This window comes from Rhinolophus hipposideros, assembly GCF_964194185.1.
Source record: "Rhinolophus hipposideros genome assembly, chromosome: 16".
NCBI classification, from domain to species: Eukaryota; Metazoa; Chordata; class Mammalia; order Chiroptera; family Rhinolophidae; genus Rhinolophus; species Rhinolophus hipposideros.
Genome location: NC_138062.1, coordinates 14,316,757 through 14,330,528, shown reverse-complemented (window position 1 = coordinate 14,330,528; position 13,772 = coordinate 14,316,757).

The following is a 13,772-nucleotide window of genomic DNA, read 5'->3' as shown; positions in this document are numbered from 1 at the left end:
TAGTTTCACGTTTTTGTTAAACCCTTTCATGCTGGCTTACAGGAGGGGATCAGGGTTCCCAAACCTGCTTCTGCATTCAGCCTGTTGTGTGTTGTTTCGGGTGAAGCATGTGAAGGAAATCCAGCCCTACACTGTCATGTAGTTGAAAAAGAGGGAAGTATTTTAATCGACTTTTCAGATAATTGTGAATATTCTTTGACAAGTAATAGTTTCTTAAAGATTGTCTACAACGTGAAATCTGAAACCATCCATGAATTTGTACTATTACATTCAAATCCATTCGTAGTTTGTGCATTTTGGATGGATTGCTTGCCCGTTTCATGAATTGGTCATTTGGAAAATTGATTTCTTATGCTATGTAGATACTCCAAATGTTAATACATTTCTTCATGCAATAAGAAAACATGCACTATTAACACCATCACTCTCATCAGAAAACCTTTAAATATTGGGAAGTTACCAAGCTCACAGTGGCAGAGACAAGCTTTTCAAAATACTAATTTCCATCTGAAAGTTCAGATTTTACCACTGGTAACAAATATTGTCAAGTTTTTTCTTAGAAGTGACAGGCTCACTAAACTTATCTTCAAAAAAATATGTGCGAAACACCCAAGTCTGCATAACCATTAGCTTGGGAGTCATTCTTTTAAATAAAAATTGTGCTCCATGAGAACCGTGGCTAGTTCACCTCATCATTCAGACATCATACAAGTGCTTTTGCTTGAGTCAACCAACATATTACTCTGCAGGGTGCTTTATGTGTATTTCTCTCTTTGTCACACAGAACACTAAAGAGATCTATATCAACCTAGCAATAAATATAAGAATATGTAAAACCTCTTCAACGAAAACCGCTTGAATCTAAAAAAGGACATAAAAGGAGACTTGACAATAGGTAGGAGCCTGCCATTCTACTAGGTAGAAAGAATAAACAATTATAAACAATGTCCATTTTGCTTTAATTGACTCATATTTACCCAACCACAATAAAACAAAAACAAAACCAAAAAACATTTTCGACATGATTTTTAAGTCTCTCCAACAGAATGAATATGTGAGATTAGCCAGAACATTTTAAGAAAGTAGGGAATTTTCAGTTTTTAAAGGTATGTATATCAAGGCTACAATTCATTAAAACAATGGGTAACTGGGGAAAGGTTAAACATGTTATCTAATGCCACAGAACTTGCAGAAATAGACCCAAGTTACGTAATAAATGTGGTCATGATAATCACAAAACTAGTGATCACATGCTAAGTACTTACTAAACACAATCTAAGTGTTTAATATATATTAACTCATTCACTCCACTCTGAAACTCTATGAAGAAGGTATCATTAGGTCACTTTAGAAATGAGTTTTCTGAGTTTAGCAAATTGAGGATGATTGAATAACCAATTTGGGAAAAATATTTGCCACTAAGGCAAATACAGTTAGAAGTTTTGTTTGTTTGTTTTTTCTGCTATAGAATACATTTCAAATGGGTTATATTAAATATAAAATAATTAACACAAAACTTTAAAAACAAGGCAGACTATTTACATTAAACTAATGGCAAAAAAAAACAAACACCCCAAAACATCTCTTTAAGCATGATACCAAGGACATAATGAAAAAGATTGGTAAGTTTAATTATATTTTTATTTCTGCATTCAGGCAAAGATTTAAGATAATAGCAATAATGGTGGAGTTATAGGGAAATGGACCTTATTTCCTGCAGGAGGAATGATAGATCAATAGACTTCAACATATGTATACTCTTTAAGCAAACAATTATATTTTTAGAAAAATTTTATCATGAATTATAAAAGTATTATAAAAGATGTTCATAAGTATTTTTATAAGTATAACAAATTGGATACAATGTAACTATCCAATAGTAGCCTGTTAGGATAGAAACTGCAGTATATCCATATAGTAATTAGTAGATATTATAATGATGCTATAGTTCTGTATTTATGGGCAGGGAATGATATTCTATTGTATATTGAAAAATTCTCATAAACTGTATGAACAATTTGATCCCACGATTATACCCACACCCACCTCCTTCTAAAAAGTGATTCTTAACCCTAGCTGCATGTTAGAATCACCTTGCGAGATTATAAAAATCTTATTTCTACAACTACAATCCAATTTAATCAGACTTTCTAGAGATGAGATAAAAGTATCAATATTTTAATGCTCCTAACATGATTTTAATAGCAGCCAAGTTTGAGAACTATGGGTACAGACTCATACGCTCAACTCAGCTATGAAGGTTTTTGTGGGATGGAATTGTTTTGTTTCTTCTGTATGTTTTCACTTTTAATCTATAGATTTGAATGTTGATAATGGTACAGGGTGTATCTCTATATGTAATGAGGAGTCTGGCTCTCCAGTTTTTGATGCCTGACTGTTGACTCACCCGTCTTCCTCCCCTGGCTTCCCACATCTGATTAATCTGATCAGAAGGCCGGGGTTCACCCTCCTTTGGCACAGGTGAGAGATTTAAACCAGGCCAGCCTCTTCTCGTATGTGAGCCCCCTTCTGGCCTTAGAGTAAAAAACCCAGGCCCATCAGTCTCCTTGGCTTTTTCAAGCCATTTCACACCTGCTTGAAAGGCTGCCCTCCACTCCCCAGAGGCCTCAATTATGTAAGAAGCTTGTTCATATTCTATGCATGTGTATATGACATCATCAATCTCAACGCACGCCAAGTTTTGGGTGGGGGTTCATTTGACTTTTCAGGGAACTGTAACAGCATGGAAAATAGCCACCACTGAAAGCTATCACTCCTAAGACCATATGCCATCATGTACCACCAAACACTCTACTGCATGGTACCTGGTCTTTTATCTTCCTCAGCTGCTAACGACTCCTGTTCTATTCTCTGCAAGAATTCTAAAGCTTTGAGTTCTACCAGAAAATTCCCAGAGGGTATTGCTATCCTATTCCCAATCTTCAAACTAAATTTTTCAGACAGGGTGGGGTGTGGACCTGCCCATTCTAGCATGGCTCTCTTCTTCTGCTGTAACACATTATACATATTTATGTGTAACACTGTCTTTGCTCTCTTCTTCTGCTGTACCATATTATCCCTTGATTCAAATTCCTCTGGAGTTTTTATGCTATGACAGGAAATAGACTGAAATTTCAACACCTTGGTTTTAGAGCCTGAGTTGATTTTTTTTTTTTTGTATATCCTTGTCTAGAACCCTCACTTCTGTAGTTTTGACCAAATTCCTTTTAGTCAGTCTTCAGTCAAACTTTAGCTATGTCTTATTTACACTCACCTTGCCATGCTCCTGGCAATGTTATTGAACGAGTCTTTTTATATTAGCCATTAATAAGCCTTCTTTACAATTTTTTGTACCTACACTTTTTTCATAGAATGATAACAGATTCTTACTCTCAATTATAGTAGTTTACAACTCTAACAGTCCCAAGTAATCATTATTTTAATAGTTTTATAATATTCTTGAGTAAATCAATGTATTCTCAGTGGTTGGCCAGCACATGGGTCCTGTTTTTGTGCATGAAATTTTATTGCCGCTCTTTTGTTTATGTAGTTTCTGTGACTGCTTTTGTGGTACAACATCCGAGGAGAACAGTTGTGACAGAGACCATATGGCCCGCAAAGCATAAAATATTTACTGTCTGTCCCTTTACAGATGTTTGCTTTTGATCTATATTATTGTGGAACAGCTAGAGGTAAGACTTTCCACAGCAAAAACTACTCAAACAGGAATAATAAAACATTTTTAAAATATTTGATAAGTGAAAAAAGTTACAAGATAAGAACTGTGGTGGGATGAAAGGGGATTGAGGCTTTTTAAACATCTACCAAGTAATATAGACTGCTATGGAGATTACATGTCTTCACTCTCAAAACCCTAACAACCCTATGTCTTCCTTTTATATCGTCAAAGGCAAACATCCTCTAATCAATTTTGGAGGGAAGAGGAATTCTTTTTCAGTCTCTTCTTAAGCCAGAGGAACTTCAGTGTTTCCGAAAGTAGCCTGGCTTCTGAGAGTTTTGGTTCTGTTTCTTTTTTTCCAAGGTAAAATTGTGGCTCTCTTAGAAGTATAAAATAAACATGTCAAATAGTTTATTTAACTCAATTAATGAGGAAACTATAATAGTAAGATGCTATTACCAATTCAAAGGATAATTTAAATAATTCATAGGTAGTAAAAACGCTAAAATAAATTTACACATAGATGCAAGCCTTGGTCTAGCTATAAGCAATAATTCTCCTGGATACAACAAATTTATACAGAGGTTTGCCAAAAATAAAATAAAAAAATTATGTATACACATTTTAAGAAAGGAAAAAGCTATTAAAATTGTAATATATACTGATAACAAAAGATGAATATAAGTCCTGTGTACACATTTTTTTGGCACCCCCAGTATTTCTATGGACAGCATCACTTGCAGTATCATCCATTTTCTAGAACTTAGAGTTGTAAAATAGCTTTAAAACAATGAAAGGCAGGGATAACACACATGGAGTAAACTACATAGGACCCCCACTAGTCCTTTTGGTGCTTCTCAAAGTCCTAATTTTCCTGACAGCTCAAATGGTCTACCTATTTTCTCCTTGCCTGTTTTACTACCAACGTGGAACACTGACTTTTTAAATTTGTTCTTGCAATGTTGTGATTCTCAGAAGGGATACATACAACACTTTCGGGGCTAATGCTAAAGTAGTTGCATAACTACAGCACGAGAAAGGAAAAAAAAAAACAGCATTTAGTATTAGACATTACTATCCAAAGGCCCAGGACACTCTTTTTCTCCAGAGTAGATATTCCTAAAATTTCTACTATTGTACTTTCTCAGCCATCTAATTCAAAGGCCTCAATTCAATATCCCTTACTTGATTATGCAAAGAAATTCAGTATCCTCTTTATCTTGTCCTGGGACCTGACTATGTCCAAACGGATATAACTGGTCAACTGAAAGTTTCCATTGAGATCGATCAGAGTGTTTTCCTCAAGAATGAGTCTCCCTAGAAGTAAAAATATGTCAGTTCTCTAGAGGACAAAGTGCTTTTCGTCAGTCTTTGTCTTCAACTCAATAGCAATTTTTTCCAAGGTAATAGGTAAAAAGAGGTAAGAGGTAAAAAAGCAGGGTAAGGGGTACGGACAACTCAAAGTACCAGGAGTGGTTTGCAATATTTATTGAATTGCTAGGGAACGCCTCCCTGGTAAGAAATTTGGATGAAGTGAAGGAGGAGCTAGAGGAAGCATTCTGACGAGGACCAGCCGGTGTGTGGTCTGTAATCATTAGTGTATCTGAGGAGGAGCCAAGGAGCCAGCCTCGCTGAGTGGAGAGTGTAGGCATCAGAGGGTAAGGTAAAGGGCAGCTCGGGCAGGGCCGCATTGGTGAGGTGCCTGTGAAGCCCTAGTTTGTCAGAAGAATAACAATTTCACCTATTTTCCAGCATAATTGTGTATCGCCTCTTTTTCTCTCACAAGTTTTGATTTAGGTAATTACATTGTTACCCTACTTACAGTCATGGTAAAAACTGAAGCTACTATTTTTGAGTTACATCAGCAGCCACTGTAGAATTTTAAACAGAGGAATGACATGAAATCTTATGCATTTTAAAAAGAGGAAAGTGACAAATCAAAAGAATATTGATTGGGATCACTTTCATGGATACTGAAATCACCCAGAATGATGTCGGGAGTGTTAACAGATTATGGCTGTCGACAGACTGGCATGAGAAGAGCACACACCTTACACGTAGATTTTACAAACACAGTTCTTTTTAAGGAAACAAAGATCCCCTTAAACCTAAACATTTTAATGCTAGGTTTGAAGAGTGAAAGCTGTAGGAAAATGTGATAGGACAAAAGGTATGAACTTAGTAAACTGAGGGCCACTTGGCAAGGCCCATTGGTTCAGATTTCCTTTCATGGCCTTCTTTCTTTGGAGATATAAAAAGAATGCTCCTTTCCTCTGGGTGTAGGGAAGGCACCTATCGCATGAGTCTTCTGATCTGCTTCAAGGGAGATGGTCAGAGAATCTTTCCTGCACCTGCTATTTCTCCAATTCCTTCAGCTTACAATATTAAATATGCCACTTTGCCATATTTTGGGGTAGGGTAGCCTGAATCCCACCACAGCCAATTGCTAAACTCTTCTAGGAGCAGGGAGGAGTAACTCAAGGCCCATAGAAATAGCAACAAAGAGGCAGGCTATAGGCCTGTAAGATCAACTGAGCATCTAACCTGGGGTTTGATGGAGAAGGACAATATTTTGGAATCAGCAATGAAGAACAAGGAGGGTATCTGTCCTACCTCTGGGTCCACTAGAAAGTTTTAGGGAGACTGATTTCAGGCAAGAGCTAGATTTCAGGCAGAACAGAGGATAAAAGTTATTCTCTGAAGGTACTTACTACACAGTATTTTAAATATAGGCAGTTTAACATCTAGGCTGAGACAGAATGCATACTAAGTCAGACAGACTTGACTTTGAATTTTCTTAACAAGTGTGTGAACTTAGGGAAGATGCCTAAACTTTCTAAGTCTCATTTTTCTCTTCTACAAAGTGAGAATAATATATTTATTTAATTTTCATAAGAATTAATTGCAATAGCAAGAATCAAATATCTAGCATGGAGTCTGGCATATGTGTCAAATAAATAGTAACTCAAACAGATGTTTGGAAAGTTTGTATTAAATGAATGGATGGGATTCTTCAGCCAGGAGCTGAGGCAAGTAATTAACTGCATTACATTATCACTGCCATCAAAACAACACATGTACAGAGCACATTCTATGCTCAGGTTAGAGAGAAATGAACCTAACTTTTAAATTTCTTCCTTTTAAAATGTTTTCATGTCGTTCTTATGCTCAAAATTCTACAATGGTTCTGGATTTGCTTAAAATAAAAGCTAAAGGTTTATAGAACTAAAATAATGATTTATTTATGCAAATGTAATTTTAATACTGCTTGCTACCTTCAAAATTTGGACGTCTACTTCAGGTCAAGATGAAATAACATGGACTCGATTTCCCTCCCGCTTAAAACAGATAAAACAAATTAGCTTCGATTTTTAAGATACTACATATTAAGCAGCAAAAAAGACAATCCTTGCAAGAGAAGCAAATGAACGTGGAAGGCAGTGGAATGTGTGTCTCCATTGTCCCAGTTTACTGCCCTGAGAGTTTCCAGCAACAGGACTCAGAGGAGAATCCAAGTGGAGCCTGACAGTCTCTCTCCAATGAAGGGACCGAGCTCAGAGTGCAGCAGACCAAGGCAGTGGGAGTTCACAGACCAAACAGGACAGAGACGCTCAGAAAGAGAACTCAGAAATGGAGAGGGTCCCTTGTGGCGTAGTCAGCTGAATACTGATGAGCACGTCTGAAGAAACTGCCAGAAGCCTACAAGAACCACCTGAAAAGATAAGAAACGTTGCTTCTTGGAACTCACATCTGGCCTAGACTAGCGCTGGCTCCCACCAGCCAGTATGGAGGACACATGAAGAGAACAGAAAATGTCACTGGTTGATGTTACACAGGTTTTTCCAGAGCTATGTTCCTTAATATTTTCTACTAAAGTGATGCCTTTGGAAAAATTACTGGAGGCCATGAAATGAGGATACCAGTAAACTATTGTCACAGGATGGGGACTTCAATTCAAAGGAAGCTACTGATCGCAAGCAGTATGAACATCTGTGAGCCTCCGGACTTGGAAACCAACCCTCGTCTTTCCCAAAACATCCATCTTCTAAAGGGACAAGGGGAGGATTGCGGCTGCCTTCCTCTGGTGGACTATCATGCTCTATAAAATGTCTAAAGCAGAGGTTCTCAAGCTTTAGTCTATTAAATAAGATTAATCTGGAAAATCTTAAGATGCAAAAAGTGATTCAGTAGGTCTGGGGGTGCAGCCAAAGATTGTGCATTCCCAAGTTCCCTCCAGGAGTCCCTTTGAGTAGCAAGGTTCTAAAACTTTTAAAGTGCTGTGTGCACTTTAAGTAAATTAGGGCTCCTAAACACTGGGTTATGGGGCCTCAGCTTTTGTGGTACCAAGGTATATACACTGTTTCCGCTATATCAAGTAGTACCTACCCCCAAGTAAGGAAATTGCCTAATAGAAATGCTGTGTCAAGGATATCAGAACAGTAGAACTTTTAGATAAAAAGTAGGTAATTTTATGTGCTACATTAGCAAAATATTTATAGGATAAAACTTATTTATAAAACTAAATGATTTACATTTAGTTGCCTTTGCATTATGTATGTACATCAATTTCACTTCTCACTGACAACCTCCTAAGAACCACAGCAAGATAACCAAGTGTTTATATACAAAAAAAGGAATGGTAGAAATATGAAAATTGGGAAAGTTAATCCTCTGACAACGTAATGTCAAGAACTTGTGTCCTTCTACATTAGAAATTAAATCAACTCTAAATAAAGCAATAGAAATGACAGGAAAGTGAATAGTGACCACAAAAATGCTTCCTATTGCAGACCTTCCTAATTGCCATCATTTGATGCCTAGACAAAAGATTTCTGGAGATACTAAGGCAATTAGAATCAACTTCGAAAAAAGTCAATTCCTGGTAAATCACCTCAGATCACAGCTCGCCTGGAGAAAAGTGGTCTTAGAAAACTACCAATATCAAGTGGCATCCAAGCAAGATGCTGTTATATTCTCTATGTCCTTTGGCTATTATCGTAGAAAACTGAAAGGAGCCAAGGAAGTTATGAACTGTATACCGGTATCATTTTTTTCAAGGCATTCTTCAATAATAGAACTGGGGCTTTACAAACGCTACAAGGTAGGCAGGCCAGAGAGGAGCTGCTTAATGTTAAAGGGGTCACCGAACTGGCAACAGACCTTTTTAATCTGTGAGCCCTGGTACACCTAGAAGCTGGACACATAGGATATAGAAACTAACTTGAGAACTAGGATTTGTTTATACAACGGGCCTGTGGGAAGTAAAACTTACACAGTCTATTTCATGAGACTTGTGGAATAGGGACATAGCTGTTATCTAGTCTGATTCCAGTCAAGGTTCTATCTCAGTAACTGTAGATGCTAAAGGTGATGCTTTTCTCCCCACTCGGTCACTGCCCACTATTTTGCAGCTCCCTGCCAGCTGCACAATTTGCTGGGGATTTGGCATGGCCACTGGAGTTCATTATTCACATTGCATCTTAGAAATGCAATTTTCCATTTATTTTCTATTGAATGAAATGAAAAGACTACCGTTTCTAAAAATTTATTCAAGCAATCATTTGCTTTTCTTTTATTTCCTGTGGGAAAGAGTCTCGTTGACTTTGGCAGGCTTTCTGTCTTTTTTATTAGGTGCCTTTCACTGATAAGTTGAAAGAAAATGTTGTATCATATGGGAACTAAAAGAATCTCTTGTGAAATTCTCCCACTGATAGAATAGCCAGAGTCAGAATAGCCAAAGACTGACTTTTTAAAAGCAAAGAATTGCCTGTCAGGTTATCCAACCAAATAAGCTAATTTTCAGGCCATATAGCAATATGATTTAAACAAAGCCCCAGAGGTACAAAACACATTGTGAATCTATTGTCAGTAACAAGTTATGACAGACCATTGTAAAAATATAGTTTTTTAAAAAAGGAATTTTATTTGTTATACTATGGGAATAGGAAAAACATTTTAGCTTGATATAAAGGAGGGAAATAAAGTGGATTTCAAAAGAGTATGAGTTTTCAAGTTTTCCAACCTTCCTTCCTTCATCTGTCCCTCTTTCCCCTCCCACGAAGACACTAGGACATTCCTTAGGAGGAACTGCTATCTAGATTTCATTGTATCATTTTAATAGTATATGGTTTTCCAAGACTTGAACTCAGATATGTCCTGAAATTTCAAGCTCATTTTGTAATCTGTGGGTAATTTAGAGAGTGTGTGGCTGTATATTCTATGGTTTCATTTTTTTTAATGTGATGTGCCTTGAATTCAACTGCAAAACCACTTATGGAGCCAAGGATTTGCAAAGCATTACCGAGTCACATTACTCAGTCACTGGGGCAGTGACTGCCCCAGTTGAATAGAGATGGCCCCTGCCAAACTATGGAGGGGATAGTTACCATAAATACGTAAGACAAATTCAGAAAAGCACTGTAACTGATTCATTAATACATTTTCTGAGCTCCTGCTATATGACAGGTGCTATGAAAAGCAATGGTCATACCAGACAGAAAGATAGCCTGGCCCTTAAGAAACTTGTAATGAAAATTTAGAGGGATGAGGAAGCAAACTGCCTATAACAATTGCTCTGAACACAGGCACATATATAGTGAATCTGACCTGATCTATATCAAAGATATGTGCTGTCTCTGTCCATTTGTGCCACCATTTCAAGGGCAGATATGAATATTAGATTGTACCGCCGCTAAGCCTAGACAAAGCCCTTTTAAGGTATTCCAGGCAGTGACGACAATTCGAGTGGCAACAACACAAGAAAGCTATTATCTTCCTTATGTCTAGCCATACATCCATTTTCTTTCTCACTTGTTCTCCAGAGAACTTTCTTATATGTCAGGATGCCCAAATCCCTTAATCATAATCTCATTCTAGCCCAGTTTGCCATGGAATGAATCTCTTTACTATTTTTCCATCCATACTTAAAATCCATCATCTCGGTGTCGGGTTCTTGCTCTTCTTCCCAATTCCTGCCAAATCAATCGCTGATCTCTACGATGCCTCCCACTGCAATGCATTAGAGCAAATCTGAAGTTTCTTATTCCTCATCCAAATCTAGATCTTTATCTTTCTGAGGCTACTTCTGTCACGGCCTTCAAACTGTACTCCTCCATCTAATCCCTTTAGTTCTATAATAGATGAGTGTCTAGAACACTCTATACATTACTCCCTATTTGACAATCGAAAGTACATTTCTGTTCTTCATAAATTATCACCTCAGAAAGGGGAGCTCTGTCAACACCTGTTAGTTCAGTGAGACCAATTTCACACTGACTCCCAGAACCGTAAGGTAATAAAGGTGCTGTTTCAAAGTCCAAATTTGTGGTAATTTGTGACAAGGAACCCACTACATTTGTGCCTGTTGTCACAGATTAACATGCAACATACCATTTATTTTATAAAAAAAATTTAAATGGGCAATCCTGGAAAAAAATCTATTGAGATTTTTCTATTAAGTCATGAGACTATCTCCCTACTCAGTGTGTTTTCCGAGTGTTTCCTCTGTGTGACGCAACCTATTAAATAGTATACAGATAAGTGTGTCAGCTAAATGTGAACACCTCGGCATGATCCCTAACCTTAACTGCACCTCTCATCATTATTCTCATTCGAGACACATGCCACACTCCCCTACTTATAGCATTCAGAACCAGCTAAGTCTTCCCTTAGGTTTTCGCTGTTTCTTGTTGCACCCACTGCCCTCCACACACTTAAGGTGCGAGAAAAACTCAGTTTGGACATCACTTCTACTTTAACCTTGCCATCCCCAGTCTGTTAGACCCTTTCCTTGGTGTTTCCTTTGCCTGCTACACTTCCCTTTAACACAGGTATTACTTACTCTAGTCTTCCTCTCTAGATAGTTCCAGCCTTTACGCTGTTTCCAGTGCTTTCACTGTCCTTGAAACCCCCGTTTTGCAGTAAAGTTCACAGTAGCTACTCAATAAAATATTGTATAGTGAATGGAAGAACGCTCTACCAAACCTCTCAACAGCATATTATTTCAAATTACCTGTGCATTTGATTTTCTTGTTCCCCATGTCTCCTTTGCTGACATTTTAAATTTCCCCTTTCCACGGAGTGCCATCTTACGTCTATTTTCCTTCTTTCTTTTATTGCCAATTCCTGAAATGGGTGAGCTACGTCCATGCCACAGTTTCTACTCATTCATGTTTTAATTCCCTGTATATCTGCCTTCTGGAACCATCCTACTACTGACATTAGTCTCTTAATATCACCACCTGCCTATTCAAATTCAATAACCTTTTCTCAGTTTGTGTTTTATTAAATCTCTCCAATTCTTCAGACTCTCTTGATCTTTAAGCCTCTTTATTATTCTTCTGCTCTTTTCTGCTAGTTTCCTTTTCTCCATAGCCGGCCCTTCTCTTAACTGTGGTTTATACTCCAGTTTGGTTCTACGTCTCCTGCTCTTCCCATTAACTACTTGCATGATAGGTCCTCTCATAGCATTAAGCACTTTATATTTCGCTCCCTGACTTTTCACCTCTGCTTCAGTCTCATATGTGCAAAACGAAATGGCAATCCAAATTGGTTACCCTGACTTTGGAAACTCAACCTTCCCTAAACAAATAGTTCTATAATAGATAGGTGTCTACAACCCTCCATACATAACTCCCAGTTTGAAAATCAAAAGCCTAGCTCTGTTCTTCATAAATTACAGTCTCCAGGAAGAAGGGCAGCCTTGTTAACACCTTGATTTGAGCTCAGTGAGACCAATTTCCCCGAAACCAGTGACCCTTCTGAATATGCCCAGTACTGGCAGGAGAACCTAATTGGTTTTAGTTCCGTCTTTGAAAACTTGGCAACAGCACGCATTTGTTTCTACTTTATCCAGTAGGTTCAATCATTGAGTTATCATATCTACGATATAAATTATGTCAACGTTCACAATTCTCTTGCCCTCTTATGATTGTCCAGTCATTCATCATTTACTTTTCTTTTTTTTAAGTCAGTTATGATTTGAGTACAAATCCTCTCTCTGTTTGCTGTATAGCCAAGGGGAGGTTTAGGGATTATAGCGATACCTGAAATAGTAAGAGAGACTTTGAGAGTAAGTGAATGTAACTATTTAGCACAATTTCCAACAAGTAAAAGCACTCACTAAACAGTAGATATCATTGTATTCATCTGTTAAATGCCATACTTTTTTCACATTTAACATCTCAGAAATCAGACTGTGCTGTTATCTATGGTATGTCAGATTATATACCAGTTTATTTTCTCCCAATTCTAGAAGAATCAATACACAATTGTGCATCTTTCAAATACATAGGGTCTAAGATTCAATGAATAAGGTGATTTTATATTATTGTATCAATCTTTTTATTCCTTTCAACTTTCCTTGTAATATATTGCCATCTGCATACTTTTTGTAAATAAAACTTATTTTACTCCCTGGTTAACGTTTTACGTGGTCCTTTCTCAATGTTTTCAGCTTTAAATGTTCTCTAGAACTTAAATTCTATCAATAGTCTGTTATATACCACTCCAACTTGTTAATCTGCCAGGTTGGACTTCTCACAACTGTCCCCCATTCTCATGCCCATTCTTACCTCCATACATTTGCTCCCGTGACTCTAAGATTCTCCCATTTCCTACCTATTTAAAGACGTATCCTTATGGATAAGATTCAGTTTCAATAAGTTATTCTATTAAGCTATTTTGAGTTTTAAAAAAGTGTACCAAAAAGTTACCCTAAACTGCTCCTATATACATATTCAGAACAAATTTCAGTATTTTACGTGTGTATATACATATGTATGTGTGTGTGTACACACACACACACACACACACACACACACACATATATATATATCAGGATTAAACACTTTGAGAATATTGTTTTCTGTTCTGATTCCATTGATAATGTATGTGTTCAGTCTTATGTTTTTACCTAATGTCATAGCATCAAAGCCGGACAACGGCTTCCTTCATGAATTCGTCTAACATAATTTGCCTTTCTCTTTGAATCAGAAAAGAGCAGCATCATTGCCTCCCTCTTTCCATTATGATTATTCAGACATTTTGACACTTTCCCAGGGTCATTGTGGTAGGTACCCCTCATTTTTGTTCT